The sequence below is a fragment of the Odocoileus virginianus genome, chromosome 11 (assembly GCF_023699985.2).
Source record: "Odocoileus virginianus isolate 20LAN1187 ecotype Illinois chromosome 11, Ovbor_1.2, whole genome shotgun sequence".
Lineage (NCBI taxonomy): Eukaryota > Metazoa > Chordata > Mammalia > Artiodactyla > Cervidae > Odocoileus > Odocoileus virginianus.
In genome coordinates this window covers 21,385,448-21,407,573 of record NC_069684.1, presented here as the reverse complement: position 1 = coordinate 21,407,573, position 22,126 = coordinate 21,385,448, and the positions used below count along the sequence as shown (strand labels likewise).

Sequence of the window (22,126 nt, the reverse complement as noted above, 5' to 3'; positions counted from 1 at the left end):
AAGCCTTATTGATTTACTAATGGCCTTTACATCCTGCTGAAAACAACCGTGTAGAAGAAGAAAGATGTTACCTAGAGCCTGGAGAGGCTAACAGCCTGGAAAAACCCAAATCGCAGGTAGACAGAAGATAGAGTCTGAGAAAACTCAGCACCTGAGACAAAAGAAGGGGAGAAATGCAGGCTAGGAAGAGGCTTTGGCAGGGAAGAGCGAGGCTGCTGAGATAAGGGTTATGCGAGGATCCAAATACGTAAGGACAGGCATGTGGAAGTCCTGTGTGGATAATGGGGTCCCTGGGGTTTTGTTGGAACCATGGGCTTGTCAGAAGGGTGGGGTTCAGTGAAGGGTCCCTGGGCTGAGTGGCAAAGGCCTGCCTTAATTCTAATCTCAGATCTCCCCCCACCAACAGGCCACATAAGCCGACTCCTTGTAACCACACCCTGGACTCTGGTGTTCCTCTGTGAAACAAAGGGCCTTTTGTCAAGCCTGGAATTCCAGTGCTCACTTTTGCAGCACATATACTAAAATTAGAATTCCAAATATCAGTTGCTAATGTGGTAGCCATCTTCCTGGGATTTTTCTCTACCTGTATCTTTTAGTTTTTTGTTTTGTTTTTCCTGTCGGTTCCTTTTTGCCACTCCCTAAAGAAAGCTGATTTTCAGGGCTGAGAATTAGAATACGTCCTGGTGGCTCAGATGGTAGAGAATCTGCCTATAATACAGAAGACCCCGGTTCAATCCCTGGGTTGGGAAGATCCCCTGGAGAAGGAAATGGCAACGCACTCCAGTACTCTTGCCTGGAGAACTCCATGGAGGGAGGATCCTGGTGGGCTTTAGTCCATGGGGTTGCAAAGAGTCAGATATGACTGAGTGACTTTCACTTTTTTTTCACTCAGTGGTTGGAGGATGACAGAAAGTGAGGGGATCAGGAAGCTGGATTTGGAGGAAGAGGCAGGAAAAGCTAGGGGAGGCAGAAATACAGGCACAGGGGGACAGAGAAGTCAGGCGGAGGGGCAGGCAGTGCCCATAATAGCGGCGAAGGGATCGTTAGGGGGAGATGGGCTGAGGGGTCACAACCTGTCCTCTGGTGCTGGACAGCCCACCCTGGCCGTGAGATGCTGACACCGGGAGAAATCACTTAATCTCTCTAGCTCCTAATTTCTTCATCCATAAAAGGGAAATAACAGAACACAATGCTATTTATTGTCCTGCGGATCAAATGAGACAGTGTCTGTAAAGCAATGAGCACAACATCTGGCACCCAGTTATTACTCAATAAGTAGTTGCCACAGGTACTAAAAAGTCTCTCCAGTTTGGAGACTGCAAAGTTGGGGCAGGTTGGCAGAAGTCAAACTTAATGATGTCCGTGCGCTGGGGCACAGGGCTGTTTGTGTGTAGGTTCAACTGTGTGCCGACAATTTAAGGAGTGATAGTTCTGTGTCTCTGAAATAAACTGAACAAACAAAAGTGGGAAGATAAGTATTTTAAGAAGTGTGCTTGCCATCCCCTTTCCACAGTGTGGTAGCAAGTATGACCCCCTAACTGCTGAAAACTGCCCTCCAGAGAAGTACTGAATCTATAAACCATGTGAGCGACTCGCTGGGCCCTCCTCCACCGTGTTCTATATTTGCACCATAGTTTCAGATGTTTTAACCCTGGCAAGCTCAGGAGACTCTGCTCTTGGGGTGTATAGATGGTACCCAGCAATGTTCTTCATGCTCAGACAAATGTATCTTCTTTTCCTTTGCCCTTTGAGTTTTCTTGTATATGGTTTCTACTTCTGCACAACTGTGCCATGTCACAGAGAGGGAGGCTTAATTGTCATTCTGAAGGCGAAGGGAAAACACAGGACCTGGAAAGGCCTGACCACACAGGTTGTGTTCCATCCAACAATGCAGGATGCCATTTGCTTAGACCATGGCGTGCATGCTGTGTCTTGGTGTGGTACAAGGTCAGTCTGACTATAGTATGGGGTGGTCTCATTGGGGAGAGGAGGGTTCTACATCAGGATGAAAAAAAAAACCGAAACCCAGGAACTGGGAGCATCTTTAATTGAAACTTCAGGGGACAGTGAGCACAGAAAGCATGTGGGTAATTGCTCCCCAGGCCTTCCATGCCAGCTGCGATGTCAGGAGGGCAGTTTCAGCCTTTGGACAGCTCATTAGGGCAGGTCATGGGGATGGATTGACTGAGATAGAAAGCCCTGAACTGCTGAATCACCAACCTGAGTTCCAGGAGCTGCCAAGGCCATCCCCGCAGGCTGTCTGGCCGAGGACTGAACAAGCCTGACGAGGCTGGGGAGTTGGCAAAATGTCAAGGGTGGTGGAGCCAGTTAAGAGCTGAAGGAGGACATTTGTGAATGAGTGTGATGAATTGTTTCTGTTTGTTTCCACTAAACCCCAGCTCCGCCTCACATTAGTGGAGCAACCAAGTGTGAGGAGCTGAGATGGTTGGAAATGGAAGGTTTGTAGGGCCAGCTGTTCTAATTGGTGGTTGAAGCTCTCAAGTCAGAACAGCTAAGACTTGGGTCTCACTTAGATATGTGATGAGAAAAATGGAGACAGAAGTTCTCTACATGCCTTGTACTCAATTTTTCTAATTAGAAGCTTTTTTTTTCTGATTATACAACTCATGCATTGTTTTGTAGAAACTTTGGAAAAACCGAAAATCATAACAAAGACAATAAGATGTACCCATAACTGCATCACTTGGCAACAGTTATCAATATAAATTCACTTGCAACATTTTTTTCCTCTCAGGAGAGCAAGGCATGTTGGGAATATGTTCTAATTCTTTCTGCAGTGCAGATGTGTTAGGGTTGGTTGGAAGTGGGTAGTGCTTCCTTTTTTTAAAAAATTATTCTGGGGAAGTCAAAATAGTAAATTCACTGACTTGTTCAAAGTCTTTGTGATGGCAATGGCGTCTGTCCACTGGTTCTAGCTTCTAATAATAAAAATGATCTGAACAATTAGTATTTTTCTAGTACTTTTCAGTTGGAAAGAACTTTCTGTTGCAGGACCATTCTGCTATGTATCTTCCATACTTATTCACCTATATTCTAGCTTTTAGGCAGCTGCAGCCATGATTTAAAGGGCTTCCCTTGTGGCTCAGCTGTTAAAGAATCTGCCTTCAATGCAGGAGAGCTGGGTTTGAGCCCTGGGTTGGGAAGATCCCCTGGAGAAGGGAAAGGCTACCCACTCTAGTATTTTGGCCTGGAGAGTTCCATGAACTGTGTAGTCCATGGGGTTGCAAAGAGTCAGACACGACTGAGCAACTTTCATTCACTCACTCACTCACTCAATAGTAGTTGGAGGTAGATAACTGGGAGCCAGGACTTCCAATCCCTTCATTTACGTGGAACCATGCTTCACTCAAAATCTTCATGGAAATAGTATAAGCAACATACATTCACAGGGGTATAATAGAGCAGATGACCTATATACCCATATGCAGCCGTGTGTTGTCCAATATGGTAGCCCCTAGCTGCATGTGATTCTTGCAAATAGGAAACTGTTTTCAGATTTAATTTTAATTAACTTAAATGTTAAAATTCATGCTTCAATTATTAGAAAAAAATTTAAGTATGCTTGAAATAACTTGTGCATGTGAATTTTTCTCAGTTGTAGATTATTCAAAGCTAAATACAGAATCAAGTATTTATGATGAAAAATTAGTCTCTACTTTGAGATGTGCTTTAGGTGTAAAGTACACCCCAGATTTCAAACTTGGTGTGAAATAATGTAAAATGTCTTGATAATGATTTTCTTGTATTAATTACATGTTCCAATGAAAATATTTTGGACTCATTAGGTTAAATATACTATTAAAATTAACTGCATCAATTTTATCTTATCTTTTTAATATAGCTGCTAATCCATTGAAAATTTTTATGTAGTTTGCATTATATTTTGATTGGTTGACACTGGACACAGCCACCTGTAGCAAGTCCCCAGTTGTATCTTCTAAGCAATGAGCAGTGAAGGTCTTTTTTAAACTATGTGTTAAACATCTCTCCTTGAGTTCAATAGACAAACGTATTTTAGAATCATGGATTGATAAATGATATAGGTGTCAAAGTAAAACAACGGGAGGTTCAGTGTGGGCTGCATGAACTGTTAACAACATAAGCCTTTATTTTTCATTTTTTCCTTTGTTGTTGTTCACTCACTAAGGTGAGTCTGTCTGACTCTTTGCAACCTCATGGACTGCAGCAGGCCAGGCTTCCCTGTCTTTCACTATCTCCCAGAGTTTGCTCAAACTCATGTCCATTGAGTTGGTGATGCTATCCAACCATCTAATCCTCTGTTGTCCCCTTTTCCTCCTACCCTCAATCTTTTCCAGCACCAGGGTCTTTCCCAGTGAGTCGGCTCTTTGCATCAGGTGGCCAAAGCATTGGAGCTTCAGCTTTAGCATCAGTACTTCCAATGAATCTTCAGGGTTGATTTCCTTTAGGATTGACAGGTTGGATCTCCTTGCAGTCCAAGGGACTCTCAAGAGTCTTCTCCAGCATCACAGTTCGAAAGCATCAATTCTTTGGCTCTCAGCCTTCTTTATGGTCCAACTTTCACATCTGTACATGACTACTAGAAAAACCATTGCTTTGATGATATGGAACCTTGATAGCAAAGTGATGTCTCTGATTTTTAATATGCTGTCTGGGTTTGTCATAACATTTCTTCCAAGGAGCAAGTGTCTGTTAATTGTACATTATAATAATTTCAATCTTATAGGAAAGGTATGCAGGAGTACAAGGGACTCTCATATGCCCTTTCTCCATCCACCCCTTTTGGATGTTGCAGCTGACCAATAATATCTCTTACAACAGAAGATCCAAACCAGACTGTGCATGACATAGAGTTACCTTGTCATTCCAGTGCCCTTCTATCAGAATGATTAGTTCCTCAGATCTTCTCAGACCTTCATAATCTTAATACTTTTGAAGATTACAGTCTTGTTATTTGTAAAGTGAAAGTAGCTCAGTCGTGTCCGAATCTTGCAACTCCATGGACTGTATAGTCCATGGAATTCTCCAGGCCAGAATACTGGAGTGGGTAGCCTTTCCCTTCTCCAGGGGATCTACCCCACCTAGGGATCGAACCCAGGTCTCCTGCATTGCAGGCAGATTCTTTACCAGCTGAGCCACAGGGGAAACCCTATTTGTAGGATGTCCCTAAATTTAGGTTTGTCTGACAATTTCCTCATGTTGAATTCAAGTTATGAATTTTTGGTCAGAATGTCGTGGAAGTGATGTTGTGATCCCATTGGATCCTATTTAGTGGACGTGATTTGTATTTGTCCAATTTCCAGTGACGTTGACTTTGATCACTTGAGTAAGATGGTGGCTGCCAGTTTTGTTCACTGTAACATTATTTTTCCTCTGTGTAAATGATAAACACTTCAAAGAAGATATTTTGAGACTATGAAATACCCTGTTCTTCACCAAATTTTACCTCCTAGTTTATACTGATTTGTATTTCTTGCCAGAGTGGATTATAACCATGACAATTACTAAATTATGATTTTCTAATTCCATAACTTTTCTATCTGTATTATAAATTATTAATTAATTTATTATATACTAAATTATGGGCTTCCCCAATGGATTCAGTGGGTAAAGAATCTGCCTGCAATGCAAGAGACACAGGAGATGCAGGTTTGATCCTTGGGTTGGGAAGAACCCCTGGAGGAGGAAATGGCAACCCACTGCAGTATTTTTGCCTAAAAAATGCTAGAGGACCCTGGCAGACTACAGTCCAAAGGGTGGCAAAGAGTTGGACACAACCGAGTGAGCACACACATTCTCAGTTATAAATTATGATTATTTTTCTATAATTATTTTTCTCTCTATATAAATGGTGACTTTAAAATTCAGTTTTTCTACATTTGTTGGAAATTATACTCTAAATTTTTGCCTAATTGTACAATCATTTAGAAAATATTATTTACTTTTTCCCACATTTATTGTGTAAATATAATATGGTTTCTTGGATTCCTGTTTTGTTCAAAGGAATATGATCCATTACTATTGTTGTGCCAAATTGTCCCAAGATTCATGAGGGGGAAGCCTTTCAAGGCAGCTCTGTGTCCTTTTGACATGCGCTCATCATTCTTTGGGTACCTTTTAATCCAGTGGTTTGCAAGAACTGGCTTAAACTGCTTTATAAGAGCCCATTCTAAATTTCTCAGAAAATTTGCAAGTACTGACTAGCATCGGTGGTGCTTGTGTTAAGGAACCTGCCTGCCAATGCAGGAGACATAAGAGATGCCGGTTCAATCCCTGGGTCAGGAAGATCTCCTGGAGAAGGAAACAGCAGCCCACTCCAGTATTCTTGCCTGGAGAATTCCATGGACAGAGGAACCTGGCAGGCTACAGTCCATGGGGTTGCAAAGAGTCAGACACAACTGACACCTCAAACCGCACAGCTAACATCAAGTTAGTAGCTTAGAATCAAGCACGTTGGGAGTATTTACTTACTTCATAGAAACTGGCAAAATCTGCAACCAGAACTTTTCCCTCCAAAGATCTAATTATTAAAAATTTGCCAGCACACAAAAAGTTTCTGTCACAAGAAAATGTTCCAGACTCATTTTATACCTTAACTGCAACAGACCTATAATCATCCATTTCTCCAAGAATCTTTGATTCCTTTTAGTGGAGGACAGGACTTAGAAACCAAGATCCTGAAGCTAGTGAATTCTACAGGATGTACTTGGGTGGAATGAACTGGGAAAGATTGCTTTGTGTGTATATGTATGTGTACATACATGCTAGGAAACATATGTATCATTTACCTATATGCATGTATACACTCTAATTTCAAATAAACATTTTATTTTGGAGTGATTTCAGACTTGCAGAAAAGTTAGAGTGCAGTATTCCTGTGTATCGTTTACCTAGCTTCCTTTAATTTTATTTTTTGATTGCAGTATAGTTGATTTACGATGTTGTGTTATTTCAGTTATGTGTACTGTGCTTAGTCACTCAGTTGTGTCTGACTCTATGACCCCAGGCAGTGTAGCCCACCAGGCTCCTCTGTCCATGGGTATTCTCCTGGCAAAAATACTGGAGTAGGTCTCCATGCCTTCCTCCAGGGGGTCTTCCCAACCCAGGAATTGACCCCAGCTCTCCCACATTGCAGGCAGATTCTTTACTGTCTGAGCTACCAGGGAACCCAAGAATACTGGAGTGGGTAGCTTATCCCTTCTCCAGGGGAGCTTCCCAGCCCAAGAACAGAACCAGTGTCTCCTGCATTGCAGGTGGATTGTTTACCAGTTGAGCTACCCAGGAAGCCCCTAATTTAGCTATACACACACACACACATGCATACACATATACACCCACATACATTCTTTTCAATATTATTTTCCATTGTGGTTTATCACAGGATATTGAATACATTTCTCTGTGCTATACTGTAGGACAGTAGTTTATCCATTCTATATATACTAGCTTACATCTGCTAACCCCAACTTCCCTCTCATCCCTCCCTGACCCTGTCAACAAGTTTGTTCTCTAAGTCTGTGAGTCTGTTTCTGTTCTGTACATAGGTTCATTTCTGTATATTTTAGCTTCCACATATAAGTGATATCATATGTTATTTGTCTTTTTCTTTTTGCCTTCACTTAGTTTAATAATTCGTAGTTGCATTCATGTTGCTGCAAATAGCATTATTTCATTCTTTTTATGGCTGAGTAGTATTCCATTATGTATAGATACCACATCCTTTTTATCCATTCATCTGTTGACAGGCATTAGATTGTTTCCATATTTTGACTATTGTGAATAGTGCTGCTATGAATATAGGGGCGCATGTGTCTTTCTGAATTACAGTTTCATTTAGATGTATGCCAGGAGTGAGATTGCTGGATCATACAGTAATTCCATTTTTAGTTTTTTGAAGAAACTCCATACTGTTTTCCATAGTGGCTGCACCAAAATACATTCCTATAAATAGTGTGGGAGGGTTCCTTTTCTCCATATCCACTCTGATATTTCTTACTTGTGGACTTTTTCATGATGGCTATCCTAATTTGCGTGAGATGGTACCTCATTGTAGTTTTGATTTGCATTTCTCTAATAAATAGCTTTGTGCTAATTAATCTTTTTATGTGCCTATTTGCCATGTATATTTGCTTTTTGGAGAAATGTCTATTTAGGTCTTCTACCCATTCTTCAGTTGGGTTTTGTTGTTGCTGTTGTTGAGTTATATGAGCTGTTTGTATGTTTTGGAAATTAAGCTCTTACAGGTTGCATCATTTGCAATCCATCCTGTAGGTTATCTTTTTGTTTTGCTCACCGTTTCCATTGCTTTGCAAAAGCTTGCATGTTTGATTAGGTCAAATTTGTTTATTTTTGTTTTTATTTCTATTGCCTTGGGAGACTGACCTAAAACAACATTGGTGTGATTTATATCTGAGAATGTTTTGTCTATAATCTCTTCTAGGAGTTTTATGGTGTCATGTCTTTATGTTTAAGGCTTTAAGCCATTTTGAATTTATTTTTGTGTGTGGCGTAAGAGTGTGTTCTAACTTCATTAATTTACTTGTGGCTGTCCAACTTTCACAGTACTACTTGCTGAAGAGACTGTCTTTTTTCTATTGTTTATTCTTGTCTCCTTTGTTGAAGATTAATTGACCATAGGTATGTGGTTTATCTCTAGACTCTTTTCTGTTCCATTTACCCATATGTCTGTTTTTGTGTGTCATGCTGTTTTGATTACTGTAGATTTGTAGTATTGTCTGAAGTCTGGGAGGGTTATCCTCTCTTTGTTCTTTTCTTCAGGATTGTTTTGGCAATTCTGGGTGTTTTATAATTCCATATAAATTTTAGAAATATCTGTTATTGTTTTATCAGAAATGTCATGGATAATTTGATTGGAATCACAGTAAATTCCTAGAATGCTTTTGGGTAGTAAGGCCATTTTAACAATATTAATTCTTCCAATCCAAAAACATGGGATATCTTTTTGTTTCTTTGAATCATCTACAGTTTTCTTGGTAAAGTCTTATTGTTCTCAGTGTATAAGTTTTTCACCTCCTTGATCAGTTTTGTTTTTAAATATTTTAATTTGGGGGTGGTGTGATTTTAAAAGGTATTTCTTTTTACATTCCATTTCTGATGTTTCATTGTCAGTGTAAAGAAATACAACTGATTTCTGTCTGCTAATCTTGTATCCCGCTCCCTTGCTGAATTTGATTATCAGTTCTAGTAGTTTCTGTGTGAAGTCCTTAGGGTTTTCTATATATAGTACCATGTCATGTGCATATATTGACAGTTTTTACTCTTTCCTTCCAATTTGGATACTTTTATTTCTTTTTCATGTTTGACTGTTGTGGCTGAGACTTCCAATACTATGATGAATAGAAGAGGTGAGAGTATCCTTGTTTTGTTCCAGATTTTAGCAGGAAGGTTTTCAGCTTTTCACAGTTGAATATGATATTGGCTGTGAATTTGTCATAAGTAGCTTTTATTATGTTGAGATATGTTCCCTTTATACCCACTTTGGTAAGAGTTTTTATCATTAACAGATATTGAGTTTTGTCAAATGCTTTTTCTGAATCAGTTGAGCTGATCCTGTGTTTTTCATTGTTTTCTTGATGTGGTACATCACATTGATTTTGCATGTGTTTAACAGTTCTTATGAACTTGGGATGCATCCCACCTGGTTGTGGTGCATGATCTTTTCATGTGTTGGAGTCAGTTTGCTAATTTTTTCTTGAGAATTTTTGCATCTATATTCATTGGAGATATTGGCCTGTGATTTCCTATTTTGGTGGTATCTTTTCTGGTTTTGGTATCAGGGTGATGGTGGCTTCATAGAATATCTTTGAGAGTGTTCCCTTCAATTTTTTGAAGAGTTTGAGAAGGATTGGTATAAGTTCTTCTTGTTTATTTGATTGAATTTATCTGTGAAGCCATCTAGTCCTGGACTTTTGTTTGTAGGGAAGTTTTTTTTAAAATTAATTTATTTTGTTAAATTGAAGGATAATTGCCTTACAGAATTTTGTTTTTTGTCAAACCCCACATGAATCAGCCATAGGTATACATATGTCCCCTCCGTCTTGAACCTCCTTCCCATCTCCCTCCCCATCCAACCCCCCTAGGTTGGTACAGAGCCCCTGTTTGAGTTCCCTGAAGCATACAGCAAATTTGTAGGGACATTTTCAAATTACAGATTATATTTTACTTCTAGTGATTGGTCTGTTCAAATTATTAATTTCTTCTTCATTCTGTTTTGGTGAACTCTGTGTTTCTAGAAACTTGTCCATTTCTTCTAGGTTGTCGAATTTGTTGGCATGTTATTGTTCATAGTATTCTCTTATGTTCTTTTTTATTTCTATATCAGTTGTTTTATCTCCTTTTTCATTTCATATATTGTTTATTTACGTTCTCTCTCTTTTCTTCTTGGTGAGCCTGGCCAGAGATTTATCAGTTTTGTCTACCCTTTCAAGGATCCAGCTTTTGGTTTTATTGATTTTTTGTGTTGTTTTTTGAATCTCTATTTTATTTATTTCCTTCCTTCTGCTGACCTTAAGTTTTATTTTTTTCTTCTTTTTCTAATTATTTTAAGTGGTAGGTAGGCTATTTATTTGAGACTTTTCTTGTTTTTTGTTTTTTGAGAAAGGCCTGAATTGTTATGAAGTTCCCTCTAAGAACCACTTATGCTGCATACAATAGATTTTCTATAGTTGTGTTTTCATTGTCATTTGCCTCAAGATATTTGTTAAATTTCCTTTGATCTCATCTTTTACCCATGGTTTTTTAGTAGTGTATTGTTTTGTTGTTGTTGTTGTTTAGTTGCTGAGTCATGTGTGATTCTTTATGACCCCATAGACTATAGACTGCCAGGCCCCTCTGTCCATGGGATTTCCCAGGCAAGAATACTAGAGTGGGTTGTCATTTCCTTCTCCAGGGAATCTTCCCAACCCAGGGATCAAACCTGCATCTCTTGCATTGGCAGGCAGATTCTTTAACACTGAACCACCTGGGAACCCCAGCATGTTGTTTAGTCTCCATATAATTTTTTTTCTCCTCATTTCTCTTTCTGTGATTGATCTTGGATCTGTGATCAATCTGTGATTGATCTCTAGTTCCATGTAGCTTTCTTTAATTTTAATATCTTATGTAACTGAGGAATATATGTCAAAACAAAATAAACATTGGTGGAATACTATTAACTAGACTCAAACTACTTAGAGTTCATCAGTTTTTTCACTAGTATCATTTTTATGTTCCAGAATTCAATCCAGAATATATTGCATTTAAAACGTATACAGACAAGCACATACTTTTATTCTATCCATCTATTTCTTTCAAAGAAATCCAAGTCCAAAATCTTTCCATCTGTTTATCTCTATAACCCTCTATTTCTCTACCTATGTTTAGAACTACAAGTTTATACCTCTAATCCCAAGGCCATGCCACAGGGTTTATCCTAGCTTTTATATTTCCCAAATTTATAACTTTCTTAACCATGAGAAACTTAGCTGTTATTATCCTCAATATACTCACTTATTGGCTAGACCCCCTTTGTGTGCATGCTCAGTCTGTCAGTCATGTCTGACTCTTTGTGAACTCATGGACTGTAGACTGCCGGGCCCCTCTGTGTATGAAATTTTCCAGGCAAGAATACTGGAGTAAGTTACCATTTCCTACTCCAGGGGATCTTCCTGATCCAGGGATTGTACCCACATCTCCTGCATTGGCAGGCAGATTCTTTATGACTGAGCCACCTGGACAGCCTCTAGATGCCCTTGTATGTAACCAATTTTCTGCCTCCACTGTTGTTGCCCCTTCCAACCACCTATCTCACATGATTTAAGACCCTTATTATGTCACCCCTATCATGTATGCCTATTGACTTTTTGACTGAATTAGGAAAGGAAGAAGGAAGGCAGGAAGTTGTAAAAGTTTTTTACTCTCTTAGAATCTCATTTTCCTTCTATTAAGTGCTCAGGGATCAATAATACCCACCCTGTTGCAAGTAAAGTGCTTAGCACAGCATCCAGTAGAAAATAAGCACTCAGTAAATAAGACTTTGTACCATGATTAATTTAACAATATAAAATAATTACATACAATTTGGGGGGGTCAAGCAGTGTGATGTGGCAAGTGGAAGTGCATACATGCACACATTTTCATCTGCTCAATCTGTCTATGTCTTTTGGTTGGTGCATTTAATCCATTTATCCATTTACATTTAAGGTAATTATCAGTATGTATGATCCTATTACTGTTTTCTTAATTGTTTTGGGTTTATTTCTGTAGGTAGATCTTTTCCTTCTCTTGTTTCCTGCCTAGAGAAGTTCCTTAAGCATTTGTTGTAAAGTTGGTTTGATAGTGCAGAATTCTCTTAACTTTGCTTGTCTGGAATGCTTTTGATTTCTCTATCAAATCTGAAGGAGACTTGCTGGGTAGAATATCCTTGGCTGTAGGTTGTTGCCTTTCATTACTTTAAATATATCATGCCATTCCCTTCTGGCTTGTAGAGTTTCTGTTGAGAAATCAGCTGATAGGCTGATGGGAGTTCCTTTGTGTGTTATTTGCCAATTTTCCCTTGTTTCTTTTAATATTTTATCTCTGTCTTTAATTTTTGTCAGTTAGATTACTACATGTCTTGGTGTGTTCCTTCTTGGGTTTATCCTGCCTGGGACTCTCTGTTTCCTGGACTTGGCTGACTCTTTTCTTTCCTATGTTAGGGAAGTTTTCAGCTATTATCTCTTAAAGTATTTTCTCAGGTCTTTTCTCTTTTCTCTTTCTGGTACCCCAGTAATGCAAGTGTTGGTGCATTTAAAAGAAGAAAAGCAAAGGAGAAAAGGAAAGATATACCCATTTGAATGCAGAGTTCCAAAGAATAGCAAGGAGAGATAAGAAAGCCTTCCTCAGTGATCAATGCAAAGAAATAGAGAAAGACAATAGAATGGGAAAGACTAGAGATCTCTTCAAGAAAATTAGACACACCAAGGGAACATTTCATGCAAACATGGGCTCAATAAAGGACAGAAATTGTATGGACCTAACAGAAGCAGAAGATATTAAGAAGAGGTGGCAAGAATACACAGAAGAACTGTACAAAAAAGATCTTCACGGCCCAGATAATCACAATGGTGTGATCACTCACCTAGAGCCAGACATCCTGGAATGTGAAGTCAAGTGGGCCTTAGGAAGCATCACTATGAACAAAGCTAGTAAAGGTGATGGAATTCCAGTTGAGCTATTTCAAATCCTGAAAGATGATGCTGTGAATGTGCTGCACTCAATATGCCAGCAAATTTGGAAAACTCAGCAGTTGCCACAGGACTGGAAAAGATTACTTTTCATTCCAATCCCTAAGAAAGCCAATGCCAAAGAATGCTCAAAATACCACACAATTGCACTCATATCACATGCTAGTAAAGTAATGCTCAAAATTCTCCAAGCCAGGCTTCAACAATATGTGAACTGTGAACTTCCAGATGTTCAAGCTGGTTTTAGAAAAGGCAGAGGAACCAGAGATCAAATTGCCAACATCTGCTGGATCATCAAAAAAGCAAGAGAGTTCCAGAAAAACATCTATTTCTGTTTTATTGACTATGCCAAAACCTTTAACTGTGTGGAAAATTCTGGAAGAGATAGGAATACCAGACCACCTGACCTGCCTCTTGAGAAATCTGTATGCAGGCCAGGAAGCAACAGTTAGAACTGGACATGAAACAACAGACTGGTTCCAAAGAGGAAAAGGAGTACGTCAAGGCTGTATATTGACACCCTGCTTATTTAACTTATACGCAGAGTACATCATGAGAAATGCTGGGCTGAATGAAGCACAAGCTGGAATCAAGATTGCCAGGAGAAATATCAATAACCTCAGATATGCAGATAACACCACCGTTATGGCAGAAAGCAAAGAAGAACTAAAGAGCCTCTTGATGAAAGTGAAAGAGGAGAGTGAAAAAGTTGGCTTAAAACTCAACATTTAGAAAACAAAGATCATGGCATCCAGTCCCATTGATTCATGGCAAATAGATGGAGAAACAGTGGAAACAGTGAGTGACTCTTTTTTTTGGCTCCAAAATCACAGCAGATGGTGATTGCAGCCATGAAATTAAAAGATGCTTACTCCTTGAAAGGAAAGTTATGACCAATCTAGACAGTATATTAAAAAGCAGATACATTACTTTGCCAACAAAGGCCTGTCTAGTCAAGGCTATGGTTTTTCCAGTGGTCATGTATGGATGTGAGAGCCGGACTGTAAAGAAAGCTGAGTGCCGAAGAATTGATGCTTTTAAACTGTGGTGTTGGAGAAGACTCTTGAGAGTCCCTTGGATTACAAGGAGATCCAACCAGTCCATCCTAAAGGAAATCAGCCCTGAATATTCATTGGAAGGACTGATGTTAAAGCTGAAACTCCAATACTTTCGCTACCTGATGTGAAGAACTGACTCAGTTGAAAAGCCCCTGATGCTGGGAAAGATTGAAGGTAGGAGGAGAAGCAGACAACAGAGGATGAGATGGTTGGATGGCATCACTGACTTAACGAACATGAGTTTGGGTAAACTCCAGTAGTTAGTGATGGACAGGGAGGCCTGGCAGGCTTCAGTTCTTGGGGTCGCAAAGAGTTGGACAAAACTGAGCAACTAAACTGACTGACTGGTGCATTTAATGTTGTCCCAGAGGTCTCTTAAGTTGTCTTCATTTCTTTCGTTCTTTTTTTCTTTAATCTGTTCTGCAGCAGTGATTTCCACCATTCTGTCCTCCAGGTCATTTATCCGTTCTTCCGCCTCAGTTATTCTGCTATTGATTCCTTCTAGTGTATCACTCATCTGTTTGTTCTTTAATTCTTCTAGGTCTTTGGTAAACATTTCTTGCATCTTTTTAATCTTTGCCTCCATGCTTTTTCCGAGATCCTGAATCATCTTCACTATCATTATTCTGAATTATTCTTCTGGAAGGATGCCTATCTCCACTTTGTTTAGGTGTTTTTCTGGTGTTTTATCTTGTCCCTTCATGTGGGACATGATTTTCTGCTTTTTCATGCTGATTAACTTTCTATAATGTGGTTTTTGTTTTAGTTGCTGTGGGACTATGGTTCTTTTTGCTTTTTCTGTCTGCTCTCTGATGGCGGAGACTGAGGCTTTTTTTTTGGTAGGTTCCAGCATCCTCCTGTTGATAGTTGTTCAACAGTTAGTTGTGATTTTAATGCTCTCACAGTAGTTTTCCAAAGATTTAGACTGACAATAGCACAATTAAAAATTGGGCTGAAAATAATTTTATCTCAGTTTTGATTTGGAAGTTGATGATTCAAGACTCAGTTACCCCTGACTTGTGGACATATGCAAATTCTGTTTAGCGTAGAGTTTTCCCAATGTGACTTTGGCTAAGAAGGCTTGTCATAAGAAAATTGTAACAAAGATTCACATTCACCTTGCTTTCAAAGAAATCCAAGGACTGCCTTCTAGTCTTTTCTCCCACAGTCCCCACATGCATTTTACATTCTAGTTAAATGGAACGTTCTTTGTCCAATAAACATTAGTTGGAATAATGTGCAGATATTTATTAACTTTCCTAAAAGGAAGGAAGTGGGAAACTTGTTACCACATTTCACAAAGGGCTTAATTTGTCAAAAATAGTTTAGGTAGTCAGTAGCAGTGTGAGCCAGAATAAATTGTGAATTAAGACTTTAAAAGCTTTGCTCTAGTTCTTCCACTGAAGTCTCTGAAAGCTTTTTGCACAAGGATCTCCAGACAGTACCAGAATTGCTACAGTCTAAGTCTATAGCTTCTCCTTTCAGTGGAGATAGAACTTGCTGTTAAAGAATGGAGTGAAAGTATTAGTCACTCAGTTGTATCCGAGTCTTTGCCACCCCATGGACTGTAGCCCACCAGGCTCCTCTGTCCATGGGATTCTCCAGGCAAGAATACCAGAGTGGGTTGCCATTCCCTTCTCCAGGGGATCTTCCCTGCCAAGGGATCAAACCTGGGTCTCCATTGCAGGCAGATTCTTCACCATCTGAGACACCAGGGAAGCAAAGGAACACCATAAACAAGCAAACAAACAAATAAAATCAGCAGCTACAAGACACGATCAACACAAGTAAAAACCTTAACTCCTCAGGATGATACTGAAGAGACCCTAGATTCAAAGCACCCCTCCTTCTGTACCACCTCCTAGAGTGGAGGTTTTGGTGATCTGGGTAGGGCAGAGAAAGCTTTGCATCAGCACAAAGGATTGCATGGCAATAAGCCAGGCCAGCTTAAGCCAGATGGAGAGAGAGTGCTAAGTAAACTCTTGCAGAATGCTGATTTTAGTGTGGGAATACCCGCTTCTGGTAACCTGCCATTATTAATACAAGATGTTGGTAATATATGAGCCACCTATAGTAATCCTAGCAAAAGAAGGCAAATAATTTAGTTTGAGAACTACAAAGCAGACTCATAGTGATGGGTAAGCATGTTTCCCTTAGACAATTTTTCCAAACCATCACTGGCCTCGCACCATACTTTTAGAAATGGTGCCCCTTGGTTATCAGTCCCCAAAAACTTGACTAGTGATTTCTTCATCTACCTGGTAACCTCCAGCTGGCTCCTGCCACCATACCATACACACTCCTCCCAACACACCCGACTTAGTGATGGCATCCACTTTGTCTCTTCATGCCACCCTCCCCCAGCTGCCTGCAGTACCAGGCCAAGGCCCGAGGGAGAAAAAAATTTGCCTTCATCAAAAAACAACTGAAAAACCACTTAGAGATGGGTTTCTTGGACCCTGCTACAGAAAGGGATAATGATTCTTCCTCAGTGCACTTATTGAAATTCATTGAGCAGCATATAGTTTATTTTAGCTAGAGTTTGTGATGTAGCATCTATATTTAATTCCACAAGCTGTCGGGCAACTCATGTATTTACAAACACAATCCCGGAAACAATGTTGTTTGCTGGTCACAGCTGCATCTGTAACATCTCCGGAGCTCTGTGCTGTTTGGCAGAGCTCAGGGCATTATCACTTTACATTCTGGTCTGTGCCAAGGCCCCAGTAGGGCAGAGCTGGGGCTAAAAGTTCAGATTCCATGACAGGTGTGGCAGAAAGCCAAGAGCGAGAGTCACTGCGAGGGCTGTGGATCACGATGGAGTTCCTCGTCAGCCCACCCCAGTGCTGCAGCCTGCAGAGTGGTGGCCAATTTCTATGTCATTGGCCTTGACTTCTTTCAGCTTCTCAGTCCTGAGAGAAACACTTAAACTCTCCTATGTAGACAGAGGCTGGCTCCTCTGGGAAGTGAGCTGGGGCTTCGACAATGGAAGCCAGACTATAGGGAAGGAGGCAGGAACAGAAAAGTCTTCCTCTCTGGAGGGTGGAATGAGCTGTCTGCCAGGGATGTGGTGGGGATGACGAAGTCAGCTTCAGTAGCTGGACCAGGGAGAGTGGCTGCCCATAGCCAGGGGCAGGGGTCAAATGGCACGACTCAGGCAGTCTTGCTAAGAGAATATATAAAGAGGGCTATATCAAGAGCTGGTGGGACAATTCTGAATTAGGCAAAGGGACAGGTAACTCTTGGAGATCTGTCTCCTGTGATGGGAAATAGGAAACTGAGAGCAAGGGGTGCAGGAGTAAGAAATAACAGAGTGTTAAAAAGCAGAGACATCGCTTTGCTGACAAAGGTCCATCTAGTTAAAGCTATGGTTTTTCCAGTAGTCATGTACAGATGTGAGAGTTGGACTCTAAAGAAGGCTGAGTGCTGAAGGATTGATGCTTTTGAACTGTGGTGCTGGAGAAGACTCTAGAGAGTTTGTTGGACAGCAAGGAGATCAAACTAGACGATCCTAAAGGAAATCAGTCCTGAATATTCATTGAAAGGACTAAAGCTGAAGCTCCAATACTTTGGCCACCTGATGAGAAGAGCTGACTCATTGGAAAAGTCCCAGATGCTTTCATTGGCAAAGACCGAGGGCAGGAGGAGAAGGGGGCAACAGAGGATGAGGTGGTTGGATGGCATCACTGACTCAGTGGACATGAGTGTGAGCAAATTCCAGGAGATAGTGAAGGACAGGGAAGCCTGGTGTATTGTAGTCCATGGGGTTGCAAAGCGTTGGACAGGACAGGATTTAGCAACTGAACATCAACAACAGTTGGGTTTGAGGGGGGGAGGGTCTAAGGAAAAAGCACTGTAACTCAGGGCATGCAGGATACTAGCAGTTGTAGGTTGTCCATCAGCACCCAGGTTGGAGAAACACACCTGACCTTATGGTTTTTTAAGATAGCACAAGGGATATATAGCTACCTTCTTGTAAGACCCATGCTTACAGACCATCTGAATGGTAGCCACAAAACTTCCCCTAAAGCGGAAGGTTTAAGCATCCTTGTCCAAGCCAAGAAATGGATTTTAGGTGAATGTTGCTTTTGTTCTCTAAGATTTTTAGGCTTGTCATCAATCCGTAGAAATTTTTTAAGTGAGGGTGACCAAGAGGAATTTAGGATAAACTTCTGTGACCACAGTTCCCTTATCAGATAACATCTATGGATCTTCGGTCAATAGGTGGTTTAGACTGTCCAAAGGACTTTTTTGAGATACCATCACTGACTTCTCTGTTCTTGAGTTTCCTCCTCTGTAAAAATGGGCATAACGGCAAGATCAACCTCATAAAGAATTTTAAGAATTAAGTGAGCCAATGAATGGAAAGTTTTTAGATCAATGTCTGGCACATAATAACTGGTATCAAAATATAATTGTCAATGATGATGATGGTAGCTCTGGAATTCATGGATTTCAGCTTCTGAAAATTTCAACTAACTTCTGACATGAGTGAGGTAAAGACAAAATGTGCCCTAGGCTTAGCATTAAGAAACCCAGGTTCATGTCCTGTTTTTGCCCCCAAATCTTGAATAATGCACTATAACTCGCTGAACTTCTATGGCCCTACATTTTCTTATCAATCAAACAATGTGAAGGGGGTTCCGTCAGTGGCTCGCACTGGAGAGTTACATCAAAATCTTCTTGGGGGTTTTCCAAATATTATAAAATATAGAAATACACCCCAACCCAAGATATCAGTTATTCCTCTCTTCTCCTCCTTCCTTGTCTCCATCCCACTCCTTCTTCCTCCAGCACACGTACCACACACACACTCCAGGCCGCTGAGAACACCGGGGCCAGGTAATCTCTAGGATCTCACTCCTTGCCTCTAGTTCCATGATCTGATCAGGTGGAAATTAATCAGAAACCAAAGGCTGTAGGAAGGCAAAGGAAGCAAGTAATCAACACAGAGGCTAGTGTTGACAGGCTTTTTGGAGAACATGAGTCTCAAAGATGTGCTAGATATAGACTCACAGAGAAAAAAATGAAGACAGGAGTGAGTGTATGGTGAAGCCCATGGTCGGACTATCAGAGGTCAAGTGACAGAGGCCACAGATAAAGGCAAAAGGACTGTCCACCTCTATTGTCATTAACTAGAGACTGTTGGGGGAAGAGGACCAGTTAGGCCACTGGAGTGACCTGTAGAGACCCCGGAGGGCTAATGAGGACACATTTTTAGTGGAGATTTTACCTTCCCAGGCTTCTCACCTGTAAACAACGTGCCCACATTGAATGCGGTGGTGGCTCTGGACTCTTGGGCTTCAAAAACCTATGTTGATGCCTTGGATAAAACAACAGTGAACACACATACAGCACTCACCAGGGACCAGGCACTTTTTAGGGGTTTTACAAATGTTATTGCGTTCAATGCCCACAGCCCTATGAGGAGGCACTATTATTATTGTTCTTTTCTTTCTTTTTTTAAACAGTTGAGGAAGCTGAGCCAGGAGAGGTGGAGCCAACCTGAGAAGCCAGGCGTTCTGGCTCTGTGGTCTCTGCTCATTACTCCTCCATTGCGGAGCAGCTGATGGGGGCTCGGTGCCCGGGGGAGGAAGGAGGACAGGTTTGTTCTCAGGCCGCAAGGAGCTACTGGGGTGTCATGAGGAAGGAGTGTAATGGAAGTGGTTTTGAGGAAGGTTAATCTGCATGGAGATCAGGTTTCAAAGGCTTTGAAATGTGCAGCTTTTCACTTAGAGATTCTGTTTGGTCTGCGTTGCCTTCTCTCTCTTTTCTGGAGAACCCCGTGACCTCAAGGAAGTTCTGGGCCAGAGGGGCCACCCAGGTCTGCACACAGTGACCCAGGCTTTATCACATGAGGCTCTGGGTGAGTCTGTCAGTTACCTTGTCTCCCCAAGGAAAGTGCCAAGGACACCTGGCAGGCAAGTCAGGAGCCTCTGCCACTGACAGATGAATCCGTCCTTGGTGAGTGAAGGGCTGCTCATCACACAGCAAAAGCTTGTAAACTGGGGGCCCTGAGGGGATGGAGCCTATGAGGTCTAATGTCAGAAAGTTCTGTGTGAGTATGTGTGTGTGAGAGAAAGAGGGACGGATAGAACATTATTCTTTTAAGCTCATTATAGGATCTTCAAATTCTATATTTTTTGTTGCTCCCTGAAGGCAAGTATTGGGTCTATCTTGTACCGTCATCCAGTATAGTCCTTGTGCATAGAAACTGCTTATTAACTGATGGTCTATTCCATGGACGGAGGTGAGGGAGGGTGAGGAGAGCTGAGTGATAGGTTTTAGAGTCGAATATGTGAGTTTGACTTCTGCTTTCTTGTGGAATGGTCTCCATCAAGTCCCTTCACCTCTCACAGTCTCTCCTCTTAAAGGTCTCCTATGAATGCAAGGCCATTTAGTAATTACTGGGCTGGCCAGAAAGTTCGTTTTGGTTTTTCTGTAACCTCTGATGAAAAGCCCCAGTGAACTTTTTGGCCAACCTAATAGTCATCATGATTAGCAGTTACCTCTGCACACATCATCCTTAACACTGTTAACCTGATTCTATGCAGGGAGGCTATCCCTATGCTTCACTTATCTTAAGTTTAGCAGTGGGAAAATGCATCAGGTGTTCCCTGCCAGTTCCATGCCACTTTGGGGGTGGGGTTGGTGACACTGAAAGTCACATCCAGAGCCTGGAGGGGACAGTGGCAGTTGGGGTGTGACATCTTCCCCAGGTGCACATGGGGAATGATGGGCACTGTTGAAGCTCTCTGATGTGCTACCAGGAGTGTGTTATAAGGGTAAAAACACCATGGTTAGGGTCCATTGAGGCTGGCAGATCATCCCAACAGGAGAGGAGAATGCGAGTCATTCATCTGAACTAATAGCACTCTCACCCATCCTCCCCTTTGAGAACCTCCAGTCCAGGATGTTCTGTCATTTTTCTGGTCTCCCCTCCCTTTCTAGTCAAAACAGGAGGTTTTAAAAGAGGTTTTACATCAAGATGCTGTGGATGAAAAGAATAACATTTTCTGTGAGTTTGTACCACAGATGCCCTTAGATTTATTCAAGAAAACATCTCTTCAATAGAGTTGGCCAATTAACCACTCAAATGACTTGAAAACTTATTTAATGTCACTGCCTAATCACTTTATTAAATGTCACTGCTCCAACAGGCAAGAATCTCTGCTTTATCCCTCACTTCTCTTATGCTTCACTCCCTTTCTAAAACAAAGAGCCTCCTCCCAAAGAAGACTCAAATCTCAGAGCCTCATCCCTTATATTTGTCCTCCTTTTATCTGCTTAGAATTAAGGGATTTCAGCATTGGGCGGGACCATGGGGATTATTTCATGGATGACCAAAGGGAGGCTCCCAGAGAGAAGTGACTTGCTCCCAAGGGAACAAACTTGTAAGTGGAAAAGCCTGTGTATTTTTATAGCTCTAAATCATGTAAGTGGTGCACGAAGTGAAAATACTAGAGGACCCAGAATAGGTAGACCCAAATCTGCCACCAACATACACAGTCTTGTGCAACTTGCTTATCTATTCCTAGGCTCAGTGTTCTCACCTGTTAAAAGGGGAGCCTAAAATTTGTGAAACAAAGATCAAACATCATTTTATTATGTTTTTATTCTTAAGCAATAACTATTTGTGTACTCTATTTTCTACAGAAATAGAAAATCATGTCTGCTGGTGTTAAGGATAATTATTAACAAATTAACTATTTTGTTAATTATAATAAAATAGCAATAGTTTAGCCATATCCTTAACTAGCAATGGATTGTTGTTGTTGTTTAATTGCTAAATCGTGTCTATTTTGTGACCCCATGGACTATAGCCAGGCAGGCTCCTCTGTCCAT

General features: G+C 40.9%; 1 protein-coding gene across 4 annotated transcripts in view; it reads left to right on the top strand.

The window, feature by feature from the left end:
• The window catches only part of BRINP2 (BMP/retinoic acid inducible neural specific 2), a 159,135-nt gene that overhangs the window by 50,819 nt on the left and 86,190 nt on the right, over positions 1–22,126 (top strand). Inside the window, exon 1 of one of the 4 annotated variants that reach the window (XM_020879727.2) lies at positions 19,793–19,886. The exons of the other annotated variants lie outside the window; for them this stretch is intronic. The gene's annotated coding sequence lies outside the window, so the exon portion shown is untranslated. Of the gene's footprint in view, positions 1–19,792; positions 19,887–22,126 lie in introns of those variants that run through there. 4 annotated transcript variants of the gene reach the window in all.